Source organism: Microtus pennsylvanicus, chromosome X (assembly GCF_037038515.1).
Source record: "Microtus pennsylvanicus isolate mMicPen1 chromosome X, mMicPen1.hap1, whole genome shotgun sequence".
Classification (NCBI taxonomy): Eukaryota; Metazoa; Chordata; class Mammalia; order Rodentia; family Cricetidae; genus Microtus; species Microtus pennsylvanicus.
The window spans coordinates 91,793,700-91,817,086 of NC_134601.1; the positions used below are offsets into that span (position 1 = coordinate 91,793,700).

General features: G+C 37.6%; 1 protein-coding gene and 1 pseudogene across 4 annotated transcripts in view; both read right to left on the bottom strand.

Annotated features, from left to right (window-relative positions):
• The window catches only part of Zc3h12b (zinc finger CCCH-type containing 12B), a 187,312-nt gene that overhangs the window by 39,606 nt on the left and 124,319 nt on the right, over positions 1-23,387 (bottom strand). The window lies entirely within an intron of this gene.
• LOC142840404 (large ribosomal subunit protein eL30 pseudogene) lies at positions 7,598-7,947 on the bottom strand (annotated as a pseudogene).

Consider the following 23,387-nt stretch of genomic DNA (forward strand, 5'->3'; position numbering starts at 1 on the left):
TATCAGTCATTGGCTTTAAATATTCTTTCTTATTGCCCTATGAAAAGTCAGAAATGAGCATTGGATGAATTACTTACTGCTTGCGACAGGAATCTAACTGAATGATCAACCACCTGCTAATTCTTTAAGCACTGCACTGTCATTTCAGGCGCTGCATTTAGCACTTGTCTCGCAATGGCAGTGGAATCACATTTTCTCTCAGCTTGTTTCTAAATCCTTTTTCTTTTCATTCAGGGCTGACTGTAATAGCATCAGTAATAGCTTTCACCATCCATATTTAGTGAAGTAGACCTAGGCTGGCTTTTAATAGGCTTCACAGGCACCTTTCTTGCTGTTTCTAGCAGAATGCCATTTCTCAGGCATGGTTTAGCTGAGGAAGGATGAATAGGCATAGGCTCTTCTTGGCATGGAATAATGGTATAATTCTGCCACCTCTATGGCCCTTAGGAAAAGCAGCACTGGTGTCAGGGATATGTTTGGTACTTTCTTGTTTCACTATCTTCATTCAAATTCTCTATTTATTTTTTCTTTTAATCTTTTATAACATTTTTTAAAGATTTATTTATTTATTATGTATACAGTATTCTCAGTACTCTGCCTGCAGGCCAGAAGAGGGCACAGATCTCATTACAGATGGTTGTGAGCCACCATGTGGTTGCTGGGAATTGAACTCAGGACCTTTGGAGGAGTGGTGCTCTTAACCACTGAGCCATCTCTCCAGCCCTTATAACATTTTTATGATGATTACTTTGACTATATGTTTGTGAGACATTGTCTTTCTCTGTAGCTCAGACTGGCTTTGAACTAACAATTTTTCTGAGTGCTGGGATAACTGACACATATCACCATGCCCAACTCCATATATTTTCATGTCATTAGTATCTCTTTCTAGATATTTATATTTTGCCTTTGGAAAATATTTTTTCTATTTAATAATTTCTTTGAAGTCTTTGTGCTAGTCTATATGGTACATTCATTGTGCCCGCCTGTATAGACTCACTCTCAATAACTAGCCTGTCCAAACATGTATGCTGCTCCTGTGCATCATTTTTTGTAATAATCTTCTAGCTTCTTGAGTACTCCAGAGTGATAAGGTACATATGAAACAGACACTAATGCTTTTGGAAAACTCTCAAACACATTCAAAGTGGAAAATCTTTGATGCCTTCTTTTCTTACCTGTGACAGGAGAGTAAGGCATGGACAAAAAAATCCATCAAGGTAAATATGAAAAAAGTCAGTCGTCAGAAAGGCTGGACGCACCTCCATAATAGAGCTACAAGCCAATAAAATGCACAATGACTGAGAAAAAATGCCCAAACATCTCCCAGAGAACACAATGCTATGTAACCAAACCATCAAGGGTTCTGATCTTAAGGGATATGCATAGGGATTTTGAATCTCAAACCTGTCCTGGCTGGATCTTTAGCATATTTCCATTCTTTAGAATGTCCCCCTCTTGTATAATAGACTGTTTATTTTTATAACTGTCATTATGTCCTTAGTCCACTCATTTGTTTTAGAAGACATGAAGCTGAAAATCTCAGTGGGTACTTGTCTGAATTCAGAAGCATACCTATAATCACTGATGTCACAATCCAGAAGGTAAAGTACATTCATTGCTCCCCATTTTCAATTTCCCTGGAGCATTTGGAAATGGTGGGAAAGGCATGATGATACCCTGGGGGAACTTGAGCAACTTTTTTCTCTTCCTTTCCTTAGTTTATGGTATCCTGTAGCCTGTAAGAATGTAATGCTAGAACCCAGCTGCTGCTTAGGGCACAAACCTATAGCAGCCCTTCCCTACTTATAGAGAGATGCCAATAATCACCCTACTGAGATATTGTCTGTGAATGTATATAACAGACTTCCAGATGCCCGGATCTCTCACCCGGGGAAATGAGGTTACAAAGAAAGTATTGGTGGTCACATATCCTGCTCCTCATTTTCTTCCCTGCCTTGAATCAGAAAGCCTGGCTGTGGCTCTTGCTGTGAAACCATCCCCGTCCTCTGGAAGAGGTCCACACTTTAGCTATATGGGGCCAGATTTCTTCACTTCAGAGCCTCTTCACGCTGTTATCCATCTGTTTATCTGCATGCCCACAGTGTTAATAACTTTTCTACTAAGCACTATATTCCCAATGATATGTCTCAGTATCCCATCGAATCTCCCTCCAAGTTGTTTTAATGCCTGGAACCTCTTCCCTGCCATAATGGGATGTAGGCTGGGGCAAAGAGGTGTTCATTGATCAATTGCTGCCTAGAATGCAGTTTAAGTTTGCACTACATTTACCAAGTGTATCGATACCCCAGATCATGATCCCACTGCTTAGGATTATAGCACTCCTGAAGGGATTCACAGACATAGGATGACAATAACATCATCACAAGGCTTAAAAACTGTACTGAAAACCTCATGAACTAGAAGAAGACCAGAAAGGTGATTAAAAGAAGGGACCAACCCCTCCTGATATGACCACCTTACAGGATTGAGAGTATCCAGTGAAAAAGAATGACAGATAAAGTGAAGTAAAAGGTATCTTCACTGATTCCTCAAGCATTAACCTAGTTCTCTCCAAAGGTAGACAAAAGAACTTTTACTTAGTTAACATTAAAGTATGTCAAGCATGTTCATAATTATGTTCATGTAATTGTTTATAGGCATGTCAAGACAACATGGGGCAGTGTTCAGTTTGTCCTTAAGACTTCCCCGAATAAATAACTTAGTAACAAAATCTGTGGTTTCATGTTTTTCCTTTTCCTGACACAATAAAAACATTTTTGGTGAAGTAATTATAAACTGTGTGTATATAGGACTGCAAGTATTTTGGGAATTCTCTCTCTTTTTTTAAAGATTTATTTATTTATTACATATACAGTGTTCTGCTTGCATGTATACTTGCAGGCCAGAAGAGGGCACCAGATCTCATTACAGATGGCTGTGAGCCACCAAGTGGTTGCTGGGGATTGAACTCAGGACCTCTGGAAGAGCAGTCAGTGCTCTTATGCTCTGAGCCTCTCTTTAGCCCTTGGGAATTCCTTAATAGGCTTGATAGATACATACTGCTATATAAACTTAGATACTCTAGATTTTCACAACTTCTTCAAATTGTAGTTTTCCGTCTATTAAATGTATTATCAAATCTTAAAGTGTTGTCTATACAAAAGAACACTGATTAGAGTCTTTTTTTTTTGTTTGTTTTTCGAGACAGGATTTCTCTATAGCTTTGGTGCCCGTCCTGGAAATAGCTCTTGTAGACCAGGCTGTGATGTGGGAGTGTCATATATCAATCTGTTGATTTCATTGGTTAAGCAATAAAAGAAACTGCTTGGCCCTCATAGGTTAAAACATAGGTGGGTGGAGTAAACAGAACAGAATGCTGGGAGAAAGAAGCTGAGTCAGAGAGTCACCATGATTCTCCCACTCTAGGCAGACGCAGGTTAAGATCATTCCTGGTAAGCCAGCTCATGGGCTACAGCAGATTATTAGAAATGGGCTAGTCCAGGTGCGAGAGCTAGCCTAGAAGAGGCTAGGTAGAAATGAGCCAAGCGGTGTTTAAAAGAATACAATTTCCGTGTAAATTATTTCGGGTAAAGCTAGCCGTGGGGGCGGCCGGGTGCCGGGGACGCAGCCCTGCTGCTCCTATTTCAACAGAGTGGCGCCCTACGTGATGGACTAAATCCACTTAAAAACCTGAGAAGGCTTAAAAATAAGGGAGAGAGAGTTTAACACGGATTTTTGCTGTTTGTTGGTGGTGTGCTGTAGAGAGATTTCCTGATTCAGCAACAGCAGCAGAAAAAACGCTGTGTCATTTTAAAGCGCAGCTTCTTGGGACTGTGCTGCCAGTGCAAACTCCGGCTTTAAAGCATTTCAATGGATTTTATGGGATTGGATGTTTGTGTTCCCGCTTGGGATCAGAAGGAGAGTGCTCTGAGACCGTGCTGATGGCTCAGCACTCCCCGCCTGCACCTGGGCAGACTACAGAATCAGGCTTAGGCAGGCGGAAGAGCATGGCAGAGACATGTTTTCAGACTGCGCAGTGCTCTGCGTGTCAGATTTGGCTGTAACTTGGATGAAAATAATTTCTGTGCTGCACGCTCAGTCTCAGAATTAAAATGCTGAGTGCTGCTCCTACCTGGTGGCCCCAGAGCTAGCACAAAATGGTAAGTCCTCCATTTTGAAATTTTCCTGACTCAGCAGCAGAAAAAAACGGGCTGTTTTAAAATGCCAGCTTTCTGGACTGTGCCGCCATTGCGATCTCTGTCTGGCTCCTGCGGAAGACAGAGCTTTTGAATGGAGCATTTGGAATAAAGTGCTACGATTTGTTTGATGGCAACTAGACTGCTGTGTGCCTAAAAGGGGGACATTGTGTGCCGCAGCTCAGAGGCACAAGCAGCTCCGCCATGCTAGTGGTGCAATGTGCAAGGATCAGAGGCATGAGCGGCTCTGCCATGTTGGACTGGGCGGGGCCTGCAGGCAGTACCTGTTTATGACCTAGGAATGTCACATCTTAGATTCTTAAGCGCCTAGTGATTTAAAGGCGCAAATCAAAAGTGCTCCTGGATAGTAAAAAAATTGCAGATCACAATAGGACAGATTCAGACCACTAAATGAGTCACACTGTTGGATGAATGTACGTAGGCTTGGGAGAGAGAAGAAAAAGAATATAGAGAATAAAGTTAATGTTTTTTTTTTTAAAAGGTAAAGTCTTTAAAGAGACAGTACAGATAGTTAAGAGATTAAAAGAAATAAAGAAAATTAAGCCATGTAAAAATGGAAAATTCACAGAGAGTCTGGATTATTACATTGTGTTTTCTTTAAAATTTTTGACTGTAAAGGAGCTAAGTACAGAGAGACATTTCATTATATGGGCTGCCAAGTGGAACCAGAATAGATATCATGAGGGTATGACTTCAGAATTTGGGTCTAAGTATATGATGCTTTGGAAAGGGTCTTCTTTTGTTTTCACAGAGGATGTGACCCTGTGAATTGCATCTATCCCGATATGGTATGATAGACCACGACCTCCCGAAAAGTTCCTGTGAACACCCTCAAAAAATTACTTCACTCAACTGCCAACTGAGATAAACCTGGCACACAGGTTATACCCTAAATGATCTGATTAACAGCGCCCCCATTCAGCAGGAAGCAGTTTGGAGAGAAAAAACTGCGCCCATGTTCCCAAAATATTGTTTATAAATGTTCTTTTACATGGGGATATGATATAGGTATGAATAATTTGCATTGGTATGGATTTTACAGTCAATTTTGTTATATGTATATGTATTTCTGATCTTGATTAAGGTATTGTGATTGTGTAGTTCATTAAAAAATGTAATGTATAATTAAGAAATATAGGTTAATGGATAATTATCAGGAATAGTCAAGCTTGTAGTCATGTTAGTTAGATTTTCTAGATAGAGATACATTTCAGTTAGATAGGCATTCTTCATATCTTTCAAAGACTGCAGAATATGGCATTTAATGTTTTAATAACTTATGACTTTTCATGACAATGAGACACTCTGCTCCTGGCAGCACCAATCTACTTCAAGAAGAAGATGGGCATCGAAGAGGATCCTTATGGAGTTTGATAGCCATTTGGGCAAGAAACTGCTCTTGCCTGGACTGATGCATAAACTGGACACAGAGAACCTGCAGAGAGAGGACTGCTGAACTTGCCTAAAGGTGAGATGGTCTTTCGGGGTTCCTGACTCATGAAAGAGTCTGCGAGACATTCTGCAGGACACAGCAGAAAGTGACTGAACTGTTTGGAATTTCCTGCTTGATGAAAATGTCTGCTGGATACTATGGGCCTGAAGGCTGAAGATGGATGCCCCAACGGTACAAAAGAACTTCGGGTGACTGTCCAGGCAGCGAGATGTTTCTGTCATTTCTAGAGTTTTCTTATTTCTTGTTTACTTAGGTAGTATTATATCCTTCTGGAGTCTTTGATGGAGTTGAAGAATGAATAGATAGTTATAGTTTTCGTTAGTTATGATAAAAGATAAAATAGATATAAATATTGTAACTGTAATTCTTGCTTGATAACTGTTTTGCTATATGTAATTTTGCTATGTTAAAGTTAAAGCCTTCCTTTTTTTGTTTAAACAGAAAAAGGGGAAGTGATGTGGGAGTGTCATATATCAATCTGTTGATTTCATTAGTTAAGCAATAAAGAAACTGCTTGGCCCTCATAGGTTAAAACATAGGTGGGTGGAGTAAACAGAACAGAATGCTGGGAGAAAGAAGCTGAGTCAGAGAGTCACCATGATTCTCCCACTCCAGGCAGACGCAGGTTAAGATCATTCCTGGTAAGCCAGCTCGTGGGCTACAGCAGATTATTAGAAATGGGCTAGTCCAGGTGCGAGAGCTAGCCTAGAAGAGGCTAGATAGAAATGGGCCAAGCGGTGTTTAAAAGAATACAGTTTCCGTGTAATTATTTCAGGGCATAAGCTAGAGCTAGCCAAGCAGGTGGCTGGGGTACTGGGGACGCAGCCCCGCCGCTCCTATTTCTACAAGGCTGGCCTTGAACTCCCAGAGATCCGCCTGCCTCTGCCTCCCAAGTGCTGGGATTAAAGGCGTGCGCCACCACCGCCCAGCCTTAAAGTCTTAAAAGAATGATTAAGTCATAAAATTTAATGTTAAAAGGATAGATTTTGATCAGGATTTCCATACATAACAGGTTGTAAAGGAAACAAAGTTAAATAATATTTTCTATTTTTAATAACATCACAGGTACCAAAATTATCTCTATATAGTATATATTAAAAATAATTTTGTTTGGGGCTACAGAGATGGTTCAATATTTAAGAGCACTTATTATTTTCAAAGAGGACCTAGGTTTACATCCCAGTATCCACATGGTAGCAAACAGCCATCTAGAACTCCAGTTCCTAGGGATCAAATGTCCTCTTCTGACCTCTAAGTGCACCAGGTACACATACAGGGCATAGACATATATGCAAACAAGACATTTACACACACAAAATAAATATCAATATAAAACACCATTTGTTAGACTAAATTATATGGATTTCTTTTCTACACATTCAGTGGGACTAGTTCAGTCCTAGGCAGATTCCCCAACTGTCAGTCTGGAGTCAGTGAGCTTGACTTACAGTTTTATTTCTTGTTTTGTTTTCACCTGATATGGGTATTAAAGTAACACCAACTTTTTAAAAAGCAATTTCAAATGCTCCTTCTGTTTATAATTTTTACAAAATAATTTAAGAAACATTGCTTGTAGTTCTTCTTTGAAAGTCTGGTAATTCTTCTGTGAATCTGTCTGGGCCTGGTCTTCTTTTTAGCTGTAAGGCTTTTTGTCAGGGCTTCAAACAGACCCATTGTGGGTCTGTTTAAGTTATCTTTTCTTGTTTTAACTTTGATGGCTTAGATGAATCAAGAAATTCATCCATTTCTTTTAAGTTTAATAACTTAATGGAGTATAGGATTTTAAAGTATTCCTTCATAACGTTCTCAATTTCTCTGGTGTCTGTAGTAATGTTCCCTAGTCATACTTACTTACGTTAATTTTGTTTTCTTTTTTTTATTAAGGAGCTCTGGTGAAGTTTTATTAAAGGAAAACTTTGCTGGTTTACCTTTTGCCAGTCTGTTCTGGCATGCTTCTAATAATATCAGAATCCCCTGGGTCAATGCTAGCCAGTGTGCATACTCTGTAGTGTTTCCACACGCTGTGCCCAATTCAATGTTATTGCCACTGTAGTGACGGACACCAGTTTTAGCTAACATGGTATAGTATTCTAGTTCAGATTTCCTGAAAGCTGGGCAGTTGCTGGTGAGGGTAACCAATTTTGCTTTGCCCTGTCTGATGATCTGAAGAGTTTGTTTGTATCCCAGCACGTACTTTCCACTTTTCATAACAAGTTGGAGCCTAGAGTTGATCAACACCAGAGACTTTTTCATCTTCTTTACAAAGAGGTCCATCTTCCAGCTTTAGGTGTGAGATAGCTCCCAACCAAGACCAGCCTGCCTCTCCTCAAAAGAACAAAGACTAAGAGGTCACTCAATTTTTTGTCTTGTCAAAGAACAAGCTCTTATATTTATTGATTTTTTGTATTGTTTTCTTTGCTTCTATTTTGTGACTTTATGCTCTCATGTCTTAGTTACTTTTTTCTTTTCATAAAAAAAAAACACTGTGGCCAAGCCAACTTATAAAAGAAAACATACAATTTGGGGCTCATTGTTCCAGAGGGTAGAAAAAGCCATGACTATCTCGGTAGGAGGCATGGCAGCAGGCAGGCATGGCACTGGAACAGAGGCTGAGAGTTTACATGTTGAGACAAGCAAAAGGCGGAGAGAAATTGGAAATGGCCTGGGCTTTAGAAACCTTAAAGCCTACCCTCACTGACATACCACCTCAAACAAGGCCACACCTAATACTTGCCAAAGAGTTCTACCAAGTGTGGACCAAGCATTCCAATATATGAGCCAATGGAGGCCATTCTCAATCAGACCACCACATCTGATTTTCATTATTTCTTCATGTTTACTAGATTTTGTTTTATCCTTTTCAAACTCTTGGGTTACATTTTTCTGATTTTCTTTTAAATGTAGGTAGTATGAGGTATGGGTATCTTTCTTTAGAGAATTTTTAGTGTATCCGAGACATTTTGTTGTTTTATGTTTTCATTTTCACTTAAATTCTTGATTTTTTTTTTGTTTTTGTTTGGTTTTTTAGAGACAAGGTTTCTCTATAGCTTTGGAGCCTGTCTTGGAACTAGTTGTTATAGACCAGGCTGGCCTCAAACTCACAGAGATCCGCCTACCTCTGCCTCCTGAGTACTGGGAATAAAGGCGTGTGTCACCACTCCCCAGCTAAATTCCTGGAAATAAAAACATATTTCTTGATTTCATCATTGACCAATTAACCGTTGGAGGCCATGAGAGTTGCAGCAGGTAACAGCTAGTGTTCAGATATCAACCTACTGAGGAACGATCCTCTGATGGAGGAGAATCCTGTCTGAAGAAGACCTACTGGATCATCAACTCTGGAAACTGTTGCTTATGTCTGTAATTTCACATGTGCAAAGGTAGCTATGGTGTCTCCCCTATACCTGCATTGTAGTGTGTAATCTCATATCATGTGCATATGTAATCTCATGACTGCATCTCAGTCTTATGGACACATATATCTGTGGATGATCACAAAGATAACTTTTCATTTATCTGTATAATTTTGATAGATAGAAAATATACTAGGATATGCTTCATAGCTAGATTTCTTGTCCCATGAGGACTGTAAAACATTTAAAAGCTTGCTTTGTTTCTTTTACTCAAACTATAAAGAATTGGCTCATTTTTGTTTAACCTCAGAGAAAGTTCAAAATAGACTGAATGTTTCTGTAAATGGATCTTAAGTTAAAAACTTTACACATATGCACAAGATCAGTGTTGCAGATATTGACTAAGGTTATTAACACAAAGCAATCCAAAAAAATCAGGCCAATTCTTCACATGCCAAGTTTCACTGATAAGACCTGATTCTCTGTGCAGATTTCTCTGCAGCTCGTATTACTGGGCACTGTGCCCCTGGCCTCTGATTACAATCTTACATCTGGAACCTTGAAACCTTGTGTTGTCATGGTGACTGGCTTGGTTCCTTATCGTTTACCCAAGGAATGTGCTATGACCAATGAGATGTAACTTTTGTAACATTTTCTCTTATTGCCTCAAGTGTCCTGTTTAAAAAAATGTTATTTAAGCTAGATGGACAAAGAAGCCAAAAGGAATTGGAACTAGAGAGAACTGAAACAGAGAATTGAAACAAAGGAGAACTAGAAAGAATTAGAACTTAGAAGAAAATTAGAAGACAGAAAAATACACAGAATAATAAAGAGGGTGACCAGAACAGCATGTGTGTGAAATTATTCTGTGCCCCTCAAAGAGAAAAACCTTTAAGTTCAGCCTTGCTTCGCTGTAGATCTTTCCTCTGAACCCTAGGTGTAGCCTTGAGAGCTAGTCTCTTGAGTTACAATAATCAATGATTTCATAGTGTGTTGTTTAGTCTCTATGAAATTATATTATATCTTTTGTCATTTACTTAAAGTTTTACAGCATTGCAGTCAGATAGAACACACAAAGTTATTTCAATATTTTTGTTTTTGTTGAAATGTCTTATGTTTTAGGACACAATATGTGATATATTTTAGAGAAACATCAATTGGATGTTGAGTTGAACATATATATTTTTGTGTTCGTGTGAAATACTATGTAGATATCTGTTATGTCCATATGATGTCACTTCATTCTGATATTTCTTGTTTATCATTTTGCTTATATGGCCTGTCTATTGGAGGCCATCTAAATTTAAATTTCCTACTATTATTAGGTTGTGTTAATCTGTGTCATGAAGCCCAGTACTATGACTTTTTTTTTATGAAATTGGGTGTACAAGAGTTTGGTGCATATATGCTTAGGATTATGATATATTTTTGGTATTTCTTCCTTGGTCAGAATGAATTGTGCTTCTTTACCACTTCTGATTAAATTTCATTTGAAGGCTATTTTTCCAGATATTGGGATTGTGATATCTGCTTATTTCCTGGTCACATTTTCCATCTGTTCTTCTACTCTAATGAGATATTTATCCCTGAAGGTGAGATAAAGTCTAAGTACACAACATGAAGATGAATTTTGTTTCTTAATCCATTCAGTTACCCTGTGCCTTTTCAGTGGGTAATTGAGGCTACTTATCTTAAAAGTTATTATTAAAAGAAGTATATTTATTGTTACTTTTTATATTTGTGTTCTCTGGGGTATGCTTATTCCTTCCGGTTCAAAATATTGCTTCCAGTGGTTTCTGTGGGGTTGGTTTGGTAACATTAACTATTTTAGTCCTTTTAAATCATGGAAAGTTTTTTTTTCTTTTTCAACTACAACATAAAGTTTTGTTGAGTAAAGCAGTCTATGTTGGCATTTGTGTCTTTTTTGGATCTTGGGGTACATTGTTACAGGCTCTTCTGACATTTAAAGTGTCTATTGAGAAGACAGCTATTATTTTAGTGGGTTTTCCTTTATATGTGACTTATACTTTTTCCCTACCCGATTTCAACACCCTCTATTTGTTCTATATAGTTAGAGTTTTAACTATAATATAATGTGGGGGATTTCTTTTTGGTTCCTATTTGATGGTTTGTATGCTTCTTCTAGCTATTATTTTAGTGGGTTGTCCTCTATATGTGACTTGTAGTTTTTCTCTCCCAGCTTGACACCCTTTATTTGTTCTGTATAGCTAGTATGTTAACTATATGATGTGGGGAGTTTCTGTTTTGATCCGATTTGGTGGTCTGTATGCTTCTTCTATCTGTATGGCTATGTCTTCCTTAATTTGGGGAGGGTTTTTTTCTATAATACTGTTAAAGATCTTTTCTATACCATGGCCTTGTATTTTCCTCATTCTATGCCCATAATTCATATATTTGGTCTTTTCATGATGTCATGAAGTTTTTTCAAATTCCTTTCTTGTGTTTTTAATTTTTTCATATTTTCAATTATTCTAATTGTTCTATGTAATCTTCTGTTCTGTTGTCTTATTTTCTGATGCATTCATAGTTGTCTTTCCCCTCAATTTTCTCATTGGATTCTTGTATTTTTGAAAGTCCATTTTCATCTCACTTTGAATTTTATTGATCATTTCTATGCCTGAATTGAATCCAATTTTCAAAGTCTGAATTGGCTACATTATTATTGTTGTTGCTGTTATTGTCACCATCACTATTATTTTAATAAATTTAATTCAACCTGGAAAATATTCAGTCTGGACAATAGAATGAGCTCTGACTATTACATAGATGAGCCAGTCACAAAAGACAAATACTGAAAGAATATACTTACTAGGAAACATGATTTTGAGTGAGGTAATCCAGACCCAGAAAGACAATTATCACATGTACTCACTCATAAGTGGTTTTTAAACATAAATCAAATTTGTAGGTTAGCTTACAAATCACAATCGCAGAAAACCTAGGCAACAATGAGGACCCTAAGAGAGACATACATGGATCTAATCTACATGGGAAGTAGAAAAATACTAGATCTCCTGAGAAAATTGGGGCGTAGGGACCTTGGGGGAAGGTGGAAGGGGAAGGGGAGAGGCAGGAAGGGGAGCAGAGCTCAATAAAAATCAATTTTAAAAAGTAAAAAAATACACTTAAATAAAATTCACAGAATGATAAAATTCTTAGTTACAGAAAATAGAGTCATGGCTGCCAGTGACAAGAAAGAGGGAGTGGTGGGGATTGCTATCTGGTGGGTGCAGTGCTTATTTTGAAAGATTGCCCACCAGTGTAAATATACTTATACTTGAAAGTGTTTCATCTGGTGATGGATGGAGATAGCGACAGAGACCCACATTGGAGCACTGGACTGAGCCCCCAAGGTATAAATGAGGAGCAGAAGGAGAGAGAACATGAGTAAGGAAGTCAGGGACCCCAGGGGTGTGCCTGCCCACTGAGACAATGGGGCTGATCTAATGAAAGTTCACCAAGGCCAGCTGGACTGGGACTGATAGAGCATGTGATCAAACTGGACTCTGAATGTGGCTGACTGAGAAGCCAAGGATAATGGCACTGGGTTTTGATTCTACTGCATGTACTGGCTTTGTGGGAGCCTAGTCTGTGTGGATGCTCACCTTCCTAGACCAGGTTGGAGGGGGAGGACCTTGGACTTCCCACAGGGCAGGGAACCCTGACTGCTCTTTGGACTGGAGAGGGAGGGGAAAGGGGAGAGGGGGAGGGAAATGGGAGGAGGTGGAAATTTTTAATAAAAAAAGAAAGTGTTTGAGATGGCATATTTTATTTTCTACACATTTGACTAATATTGAAAAGAAAGTAGAGTTGTGTAGTATGTACTTACACATATATGATACCCTGGTCCAAACTCAAGAGAATGCTGGGGCAATCCAGAAGCTCTCAGTCTGCTCTGTGCTAAGAGAGACTATGGCATCTTGTCGGCATAACATCAAGAGCTAGTGCCTGCTTGACTCTGCCTTGCTATGTTTACTATGTGACCCTCCATTCTCAAAGGCTCAGTTTCCTTAGTTTTTCACTTAAATCCTTGGAAAAGACCATTTTTGAAGCCCTTAATGACTGACATTTTGCTAATTAATGGACTAAGGTGAAGAGTAGTAGAAGTTGAGATCTAGCCCTTCATTCACCCACTTGTTCATTCTCGCATCCAAAACTCTCATCCAAACAGTATATGTTTTGTATGTGTTCATTGGACCTGTTTTCTTGAACTTCAGGCACTTATTGGTATCCTTTTTAAGTTCTTTGAAGGGATTTTTCAGGTCTCCCTTAAACTGTATTTTACAAGCAGTTTTGAGCCACCACGTGTATGCTGGGAACCACTGAGCAATCTCTTCAGCCTGCTGGCCTTTGTTATTATCGTTTTCTCTGTCTATTCGTAATTTGATTAGGACTTTTATCAGGAAGGCATATCATAGGTTTTTCTGCACTCGCAGATATCATCATGTGATATCTGTTCTTTATTTATATGGCCTATTAACTTTATTGCTTTGCATAGGTTGAACAGGCATTGTATCTCTTGAATGAAACCTGCTTTTCTGTGATGTATGATCTTCTTTATGTGTTCTTAAATTTAGTTTTGAAATATTTTGTGATAAATTTTGCTTCCATGTTCATCAGGGAATTAGTCTATAGCTTTCTTTTTCGTTGTTGCCTGATTTTTACATTAGGGTAATAACTGGCTTCATAGTATGAGTTCATTGGTATTGATTTCCTAGTTAGTTCTGACAATATGCGCATGAGCATAGAGCTATCTGTTTTTATAATATCTTTTTATTATTATTTTATTTTATTACTGTAGTGAAGCGTTTTAGTTTCATAAGATCTCATTTGTCAATTGTTAGTCTGAAAGCTGTGCTACTGGAATTCATTTCAGAAAGTTCTTTCCTACGTTCAAGAGTTGAAACCTATTCTGGATTTTTTTTTCTTCTAACAGATTTACAGTTTTGGATCTTGGATGGAGGTCTTTGATCCATTAGAAATTGAGTTTCGTGCAGGAAAAGAGATAGCTAAGACCTAGTTCCATTCTTTTGTATGAAGCTATTCAGTTTGACTAGCACAATTTTTTTGTAGATATTGTTTTTGTCTCCTGCATGTATTTTTTGCCTGTTTGTAAAATTAAAGGTAGCTGTAGGGGCATGGGCTTATATCTGTGTTTTCAAGTCTTCAATTCTATTTCATTGATAAATGTCTGTTTATTATTATATTCATACACGATATATACTTATTATATACTATACTGTCTTTTTATAACTTGAAATTAGATATGATGATAGCTTCAGCAATATTTTTATTGTTCAGTAGTGTCTTGGTTATCATGGGTCTTTTGTGTTTTCATATGAATTTTAAGATTTTTTTCAATTTATAGGAAGAATTGGGTTGCAATTTTGATTGATATTGCATTGAATTAGTAGACTGTTTTTGGTAGAATGGGTATTTTCACAATACAAAACCTACAAATATATAAGCATAGGAGGGCTTTCTATTTTCTGGTGTCTTCTTTAATTTCTTTTATCAGCATTTTCAAATTTTCATCTGATATGTCTTTAACTTTCTTGGTTAGGTTTATTGCAAGGTATTTTTTGAAGTTATCATGAATGAGATTATTTCTCTGGTTTCTTTCTCAGTTCGTTTGCCATTGGTATATAGGAAAGCTTATAATTTTTGTAGCCTATAATTTTTTAGAAAGTCTTTAGCAGCTGTAGAGATTTTTCTGGTGTTGTTTTTCGGGTGTTTATTGCATAGAATAATATACTCTGCAAATAAGTATACTTTTATTTTTTTGTTTCTTATTTGTATCAGTGTTATCTTGTTCACATGCCTTATTACTGTCTTGAAGCACTACACTGAACATGAATGGAGAGAGTAGACATTTTCTTGCTCCTGATTTAGTGGAAATACTTCAGGATTTTCTCCATTTGGTATGGTGTTGGCTGTAGGCTTGTTGTGTATTGTTTTTTGTATGCTCAGATATAGCTGCTGTATGCATAGATTCTCCAGAGCTTTTTAATTTTTTTTATCATGAAACAATGTTGTATTTTGTCTAAGGTCTTTTCTTCATCTAATAAGATGATTATGTAGTTTCTGTCTCTGAGTCTGCTTATTGAGAGGTTACATTTATTGATTTATATTGAACCATTCCTGAATTACAGTGGATTTGTTTTTTATGTTTTTTGAATTCAGTTCTCAAGTATTTTATTGGGAGTTTTTAAAAATGTATTTTTTAAAAAAAATTATCTTTTCTTTTTAAACATGCCAAATCCATTTCCCACTCTCCCCTCCTCCTGTTCCCTTCACTTTCTCCCATTTCCACCCCCCCACATCCATGCCTCAGAGAGGGTAAGGATTCCCATGGGGAGTGAGCAAAGTCTGTAACATTGCTTTGAGGCAGGACCAAGGCCCTCCCCACTATATCTAGGCTGAGCAAGGCATCCCTCCAGAGAAAATTGGGTCTGAAAAGCCAGAACAAGAAGTAGGGATAAATCCTGGTCTCACTACCAATGGCCCCACAGTCTGCCCCAGCCATACAACTGTCAGCCACATTCAGAGGGCCTAATTTGGTCCTATGATGATTAATATTGGGATTTTTTTGCATCTATGTTCATCAGGGAGATTGTTCTATAAGTTTCTTTTTCTGTTGTGCCCCTATCTAGATTAGGTATCAATGTAATTCTGAGTTTAAAACAGTAACCTTATTCCAAATTAATATCTGATATTTCAAAATCAAAACAAACAAATACAGAACAGTACATATTTAAATTCTAAAGACAATTTAGTAAACTGTTGTTGTGTTTCTGTTTTTCTGTTGCCAAAAGAAAACTGCTTTTCCACTACTTCAAGTTTTTCAAGCATTTTAAATATGACAATATTTATAATTGTGTGGTTTGGAGGAATTTCTAAAATTCTTTTTCCTAATTTTCTTGCATAGTTGGTAAAAAATAATTTAGAAGCGCTCATTTCTTTCTTATTTTGTAAAATAAATTAAGAAGTACCAGTTGTACTTCTTAATTAAAACATCTGTTAAGATTCTGCAATGAATCCATCTGGAGAAGGGCTTTTAAAATTTTATTTGAATAATTTTACTCTCATTAGTTGTGATGAGTCTGTTTAAATTTTTATTTCTTCTGGTTTGACTTTGATAGTAAATATGCACTGATAAATTAATCTATTTTTATGTTTTCCAGTTTGGTAGACAATAGGTTTATGAAATGTTTCTTTGGTATCTGTTGTAATATCTCCTTTTCCATCCCTAATTTTATTGGTATGATCTTCACTCTCATCCTTTTGTTTAATATAGTAAATATTTTCTCAACCTTGTTAATATTTTAGAGGACAAACTCTTTGATTTATTTTTGTATCTTTTCATTTCTATATCATTAGTTTCTGCTCTGATCTTGATTATTTATCCCTTTATATTGTTTGGGGGTACTGTTTATTCTTATTTTTCTAGGATCTCAATGTACATTATTAACTTGAATATTTTAGTTCCTTCTGATTTTTTTAGCACTAGGTTAATTATATCCTATAGATTTTTGTGTTTTGTTTTTATATTTTTCATTTAATTGAATTTAAAAATTTTATTTCTTTCATGATTCATTCATTATCCTATAAATATTGTTCAGTCTCCATGACTGGGTGTATTTTCTGTGATTTCTGTTGCTGTTAACTTCTACCTTTATTATATTATGGTTAGACAAAATCCAAGAAGTTATTTCTTTGCATCTATGTTCATCAGGGAGATTATCTATAATTTTGTTTTTCTGTTGTGCCTATATTTAAGTTAGGTATCAGTATAGTAATTCTGGTTTTTAAAAAATAATTTAGCTTACCGGGTTTTCAAATGTTTTAACAGAACCTTACCTTATTCCAAGGGTCCCAGTATCAGAAACTGAACTATTTATACCTCTGAACTTGAGTTTTGCTTTAATCTGATTTTAACTGTGCCCTGGTTCTTCTTTCTTGGAGTAAGTAGGTACACAACTTTTCTGTGTGGCTGGAGTTGGTGAGTTCCCATTAGCTCAGGGAAACTGTCTCAGTGGGTATCCTCATCATGGTCTTGACCTCTTTGCTCATATTTTCACTTCTCCTACTCTTCAACTGGAGTTTGAGAACTCAGCCCAGTGCTCCGCTGCGGTCCTCTATCTCTGTTTCCATCAGGTGCTAAATAAAGGTTCTATGGTGGCATTTAAGATAATCATCAATCTGACTACATGGCAAGGCCAGTTCAGGCATCATCTCCTTTATTGCTTAGGGTCTTATCTGGGGTCATCTTTCTGGATTCCTGGGAATTTCTCTAGTGCCAGGTTTCTTGCTAGCCCCATAATGGCTCTCTCAATCAAAAATCAAGCCTTTTTCCTTGCTCTCATCTCTGTCCTTCCTCTATCTCAACTATCCCATACCCTCAGAAAGGAACCAGAATAGGACCAAACTAGTCCCTCTGAATCTTGGTGACAGTTGTATGGCTGGGGCAGACTGTGGGGCCTCTGGCAATGGTAGCAGGATTTATTCTTATTGCTTTTACTGGCTTTTTGGAAACCCATTCTCTTTGGATGGATATCTTGCTCAGCGTAGATATAGTAGGGAGGGCCTTGAACTTTCTTCAAAGCACTGTGCCTTACCCTCTCTGAGGACTGGATGGGGTGGGGGTGGGGTGGGGGAGAAGGTGGAATTTGGGAGGAGGGAAGGGAGTGGGAACTGGGATTGGTATGTAAAATAACATGCAAGTTTGCTGAGCTTAAAGATTGATAGTCGTTCTGGCAAGAAGGTGGAAGATGGCCCGAAATTCTTGAAATCTGGTGATGTGGCCATTGTTGATATGGTTTCTGGCAAGCCCTTGTGTGTCGAGAGCTTCTCTGACTATCCTCCACTGGGTCGTTTTGCTGTTCGTGACGTGAGGCAGACAGTTGCTGTGGGTGTCATCAAAGCTGTGGATAAGAAGGCTGCTGGAGCTGGCAAGGTCACCAAGTCTGCCCAGAAAGCTCAGAAGGCTAAATGAATACTATCCCTAACACCTGCCACCCCAGTCTTAATCAGTGGTGGAAGAAGGTCTCAGAACTGTTTGTCTCAATTGGCCATTTAAGTTTAATAGTTTAATAGACTGGTTAATGATAACAATGCATCGTAAAACCTTCAGAAGGAAAGGAGAATGTTTTGTGGACCATATTTGTGTGTGTGTGTGGCAGTTTTAAGTTATTAGTTTTCAAAATCAGTACTTTTTAATGGAAACAACTTGACCAAAAATCTGTCACAGAATTTTGAGACCCATTAAAACAAGTTTAATGAGAAAAAAAATTCTCCCAACCCTCTTTAAAAAATCAAAGGCCTAGTACATATTGATTCAGCCCAAATTTCACTAGATCTTCAAAGAACAGCAGGAACATTTGTCAAGTTGACCCATAAAATAGATACGGAAAGAACACTTCAAAACTTTTCTATTAAGCTAGTATTGTCCTGATGCTAAAACCTGACAATTTCAAAATGGACTGGGGAGAGGCTCATGAAACCCTATATTTAGCAGAGGGACTACAGACATTTTATGTTTGCTGGTAAGCAAGAATATATTTTCTTGAGGCTGTGGCTCCGGAAAGCTTGCCCATGTGTCAATGGAAGGTCTTACATCCATGTTCATACGAAAGCACTAATTGGACTCAGTAGACTAAAAAAATAAAGAGAGAGAGAACATGAAGTTGAGGGAGAAGTGGTGGTGGTTTGTGGAGATGGGAGTGGGTAGTGGATATAATCAAAATACATTGTATCTATGTATGAAGTTCTAAAAGAATAATTAAAGACTAGAAAAAGATTATAGGCCAATTTCTCTAATGAACACTGAAGCAACAATTCTAAAAAAATACTAGAAAGCAAATTCATGATCACACAAAAAATATTCTCATAAAAAAAGTTCCAGTGTGTGTACACACCACATTTTCATTACTGATTCATCAGTTGGACACTGAGGTTCGTTTTATTTCCTAGACGTTGTGAATAGTGCATCAATAAACACAGATAATCATATATTTCAATAGTAAAATATAGAGTCCTTTAGTAGCGGTATGTCTGGTTCACATGGTAATTTTATTTCTAGCTTGTTGAGTAGCTTCACACTGCTTCCCATGGAGGCAATATCAATTTCCATTCTTACCAACAGTGAGGAGGAGTTCCTTCTTTCCCACGTTCTCTCCCACATTTGTTGTCTTGATTTCTCAATGACTGCCATTCTGATTTGGGTGGCATGGAATCTCAAAGTAGTCATTTTGCATTTCCACAATGACTAAGAATGTTGAACATATTTTTAAAGTACTTGATAGACATTTGTATTCCTTCTTTTGAGAACTCCCTTTTGGGTTTAATAGCTCCATTTTTAAAATTGTGTTTTCTCCCATTCTGTAAGCTGTCTCTTCACTCAACTGTTTCCTTTGCTGTATAGAGCCTTTTAGTTTCATACGACCTCAACTTTCAATTGTCCTTATTTAGAAAATTGGCAAGGGTAATCCAGTCACAGAACGGCAAACACCACACATTCTTTCTCATGTGTGGATATTCGCTTATAGTCTTCAGATTCGTGTTTAACTTTGAGTACTTGAAGAAGCCAGAACACTAGAACGGGGCCACTGTGGTGAAGAATGCTGGAAGGAAGGAAGGTTACCCGAGTACACAGTACGTGAAAGTAGAAAGGAGCAATACTGGAGCTGGAAAGGTTCAGACAAGGATGATGAGGAGGAATTAAAGTGACAATGCGGTAGGGGGGAGAGTTGACCAAAACAAAGGGGTTCTGAAAAAGTCAGACAGAGCTAGAAGGAAGAGAGCATATGGCTGGATAAAGATGCGCCTAAATCACTGGATTATTAAGAAATAGTGTGTGACTTTTTTATATTTTGTTTTTATTGAGCTATATATTTTTGTCTGCTCCCCTCCCCTTCTACCTTCCCTCATGGTCCCCATGCTCCCAATTTACTCAGGAGATCTTGTCTTTTTCTACTTCCCATGTTGATTAGATTTATGTATGTCCTCTTTGTTGTCTAGGTTCTCTGGAATTGTGAATTGTAGGCTGTTTTTTCTTTACTTTATGTCTAAAAGCCACTTATGAGTGAGTACATGTGATAATTGTCTTTCTGGGTCTGGGTTACCTCACTCAATATGATGTCTTCTAGATCCATCCATTTGCCTGCAAATTTCAAGATGTCATTATTTTTTCCTGCTGTGTAGTACTTCATTGTGTAAATGTACCACGTTTTTCCTTATCCATTCCTCAGTCTCCAAGACCTTTATCATGAAGGGATGTTGTATTTTGTTGAATGCCTTTTCAGCATCTAATGAGATAATCATATAAACCAGTTTGTTTATATGGTGGATTACAGTGACAGATTTTCATATGTGAACCATCCCTGCATCTCTGGGATGAAGCTGACTTGATCATGGTGAATGATTTTTCTGCTGTGTTCTTAGGTTTGTTTTGCCAGTATTTTATTGAGAATTTTTGCATGAATGTTCATGAGTGAGATTGATCTGTAAATCTCTTTCTTACTAATGTCCTAGTATGGTTTGGGTATCAGAGTAATTATAGCCTCATAAAAAGAGTTTGGCAATGTTTCTTCTGTTTCTATTATGTGGCACAATTTGAGGAGTATTGGTATTGGTTCTTCTATGAAAATCTGAAATCATCTGGTCCTGGGCTTTTTTTGGTTGGGAGACTTTTGACAAACCTTTTTTATTGATTTTATTGATCTATACATTTTTCTCTGCTCCCTTCCCTTCCTTTCCCCTCCTCTTCTACCTTTTCCTATGGTCCCCATGCTCCCGATTTACTCAGGAGATCTTGTCTTTTACTACGTCCTCATTGATATTTAGGTTTTGTTTATATTTCTTTAGCAGTTATAAGTCTATTTAATTTGCTCATTTGGTCTTGATTTAATTTTGGTAAGTCATATTTATCCAGAAAATTTTCCATTTCCTTTAATTTATCCAATTTTGGGGAGTACAGGTTTTTGAAATATGATCTAATTGGATTTCCTCCATGTCTGTTGTTATGTCCCCCCTTTCATTTCTGATTTTGTTAATTTGGATACTCTCTCTCTCTGCCTTTTGGTTGGTTTGGATAAAGGTTTGTCTAGCTTGAAGATTTTGTGATATAAATATTTATGAGTTGGTAGGGAGGCCAAAGAGGCCTACAAATGGGTTCTTGCAATTACTCTTCATTTCCCACCAGAACACTTGATAAACCCTACCGTTGATGATACTCAGATATTTATTTAAACATGTAAAGAAATCAAAGGGAATTCAGTTGGAGACTCTTCTTTCTGGCTAGCTTTTCATAGTGCTGAAAGGTGCTATGAAGGCTGCTGAGTGAGCAAAAGCATCAATGGTCTTACCCAGCTGTGATCCCTATAAGCTACACTACCAAGAAACCAGACAAGATATTCTCAGTTGCACAATAAAGGCACAATTATTTATTTATTTATTTTTATTTTCGAGACAGGGTTTCTCCGTAGCTTTTTGGTTTCTGTCCCGGAACTAGCTCTTGTAGACCAGGCTGGCCTTGAACTCACAGAGATCCGCCTGCCTCTGCTTCCCGAGTGCTGGGATTAAAGGCGTGCGCCACCACCGCCCGACAAAAGACATAATTATTATAGAGGTTGCCACCTACTCTGATTGAATTTGAGGCCTGCTCAGCAGGAAGAGCTGTTGGCTACTGGTGGTCCAGGGGAGGGGAGAGGTAGTCATTGTTTTCAGTCACACACCCACAGGTAAGCCACCAGGCTCCAATGGATAGCTAGATATCCTCCTTACACAGATGGACCTGATTAAACTCAGTGAGTCACAAGACAACAACAACACAACAACATGAATGTGAGACCGGGACTTGTAGACAAGCAAAGCATTTGAAAGTGGTAAAAGGTCGATGATAGAGAAAAGGGGTGAGAGTAACCAGAACACATTATACACACTTAAAGATTTGTCAATGGAAAAGTTAATAAAATATAATAAAAGATAGACAATCCTTTAGGATTAAGTTGGCTTTATTACAGACATGTTTGGATGGTATAACATGTGTAAATCAATAAATATAGTTTTTCACATAAATGGACTCAAGCAGAGAAATCATGTGAGCAATAGAATAAAAAATGGTGGGGGCCTTTGAAAAACACTAATATTTCTTCACATTGTCCTTTATGGCTGTCTACTTATTTTTTTTAGTTTGTCTTATTTTTATTTTTATTAGGACCTAAAGTGCTTTAAGCTATTGATCGGAGAACCCTTTTCATTATTATTTTGAGATTATAATATAATTACGTAAGTTTTCCCTTCCCCTTCCCCTCTCCAAATACCCCATATACTTCTCTTTGTTCTCTTTTAATACTCATGGCCCATTTTATCACTATTTGTGTGTGTGTGTGTGTGTGTGTGTATAATAAAATGATCATCCAAAACTATTAAATGGAAATCAAAGCAACTTTGAGATTTCATCTGGATCAGATTGGCAAGATGCGCAAAACAATGGACATCAAAAGCTACGGAGGATGTGGGGGGAAAGGCCACATTCACTGTTGGGGAGATTGCAAATGTGTTCAGCCACTCTGGAAATCTGTTTGGAGCATTACTAAAAGAGAAAAACAAATCCACCATATGACTAAGCTATACCACTCCTTGTTACATGCCTAGAGGACTCATCAAACTATTCCATAGATACCTGTTCAGACATGTTCATTACTGCTCTGTTCCCAGAAGCTGGAAAATGAAAACTACCTAAATGCCCTTCAACTGATAAATGGAATGAAAATGTAGTACCTACATACTATGGAATACCATGAAGCTGTAAAGAGAAATTAAATCATGAAAAAAAATTTGGGTAAATGGAACTAGAAAATTTATTGAGTGGGGTAACCCAAACCTGGAAAAAAAAAGTCATATGTTCACTCTTATTGGGGGAATCCTAGCTCCAAGTCCTTAAATATAAATATATATCCTGGAGTAATTTCAGAAATCAGGTGAGTAAAAAGGGAGTAAAGCCAGGGTGCGGTAAGGCTGTAATAAATAGGATAATAGCAGGGTACAATTGATATTAAGGGTAGGATAAATGGGGGACTATAATCAGGGATGTGGAAGGAGATAAGTACAGGCTAGAAGGAGGTAAAACAACAGTAAAGATGTCAAAATTTTGTAAGGAATCATACCCTCACCTATGTACCCCAAATGCCTATAATATATGCAATGCTGTAAAAATATACATAGATGGTTTAAACAAACTTTTCCCATTGTAGCAGTTTGAATGTAATTGGCCTCCATAATCTCAAGGGAGTGGCACTATTAGGAGGTATGGCCTTGTTGACATAGGTGTGGCCTTGT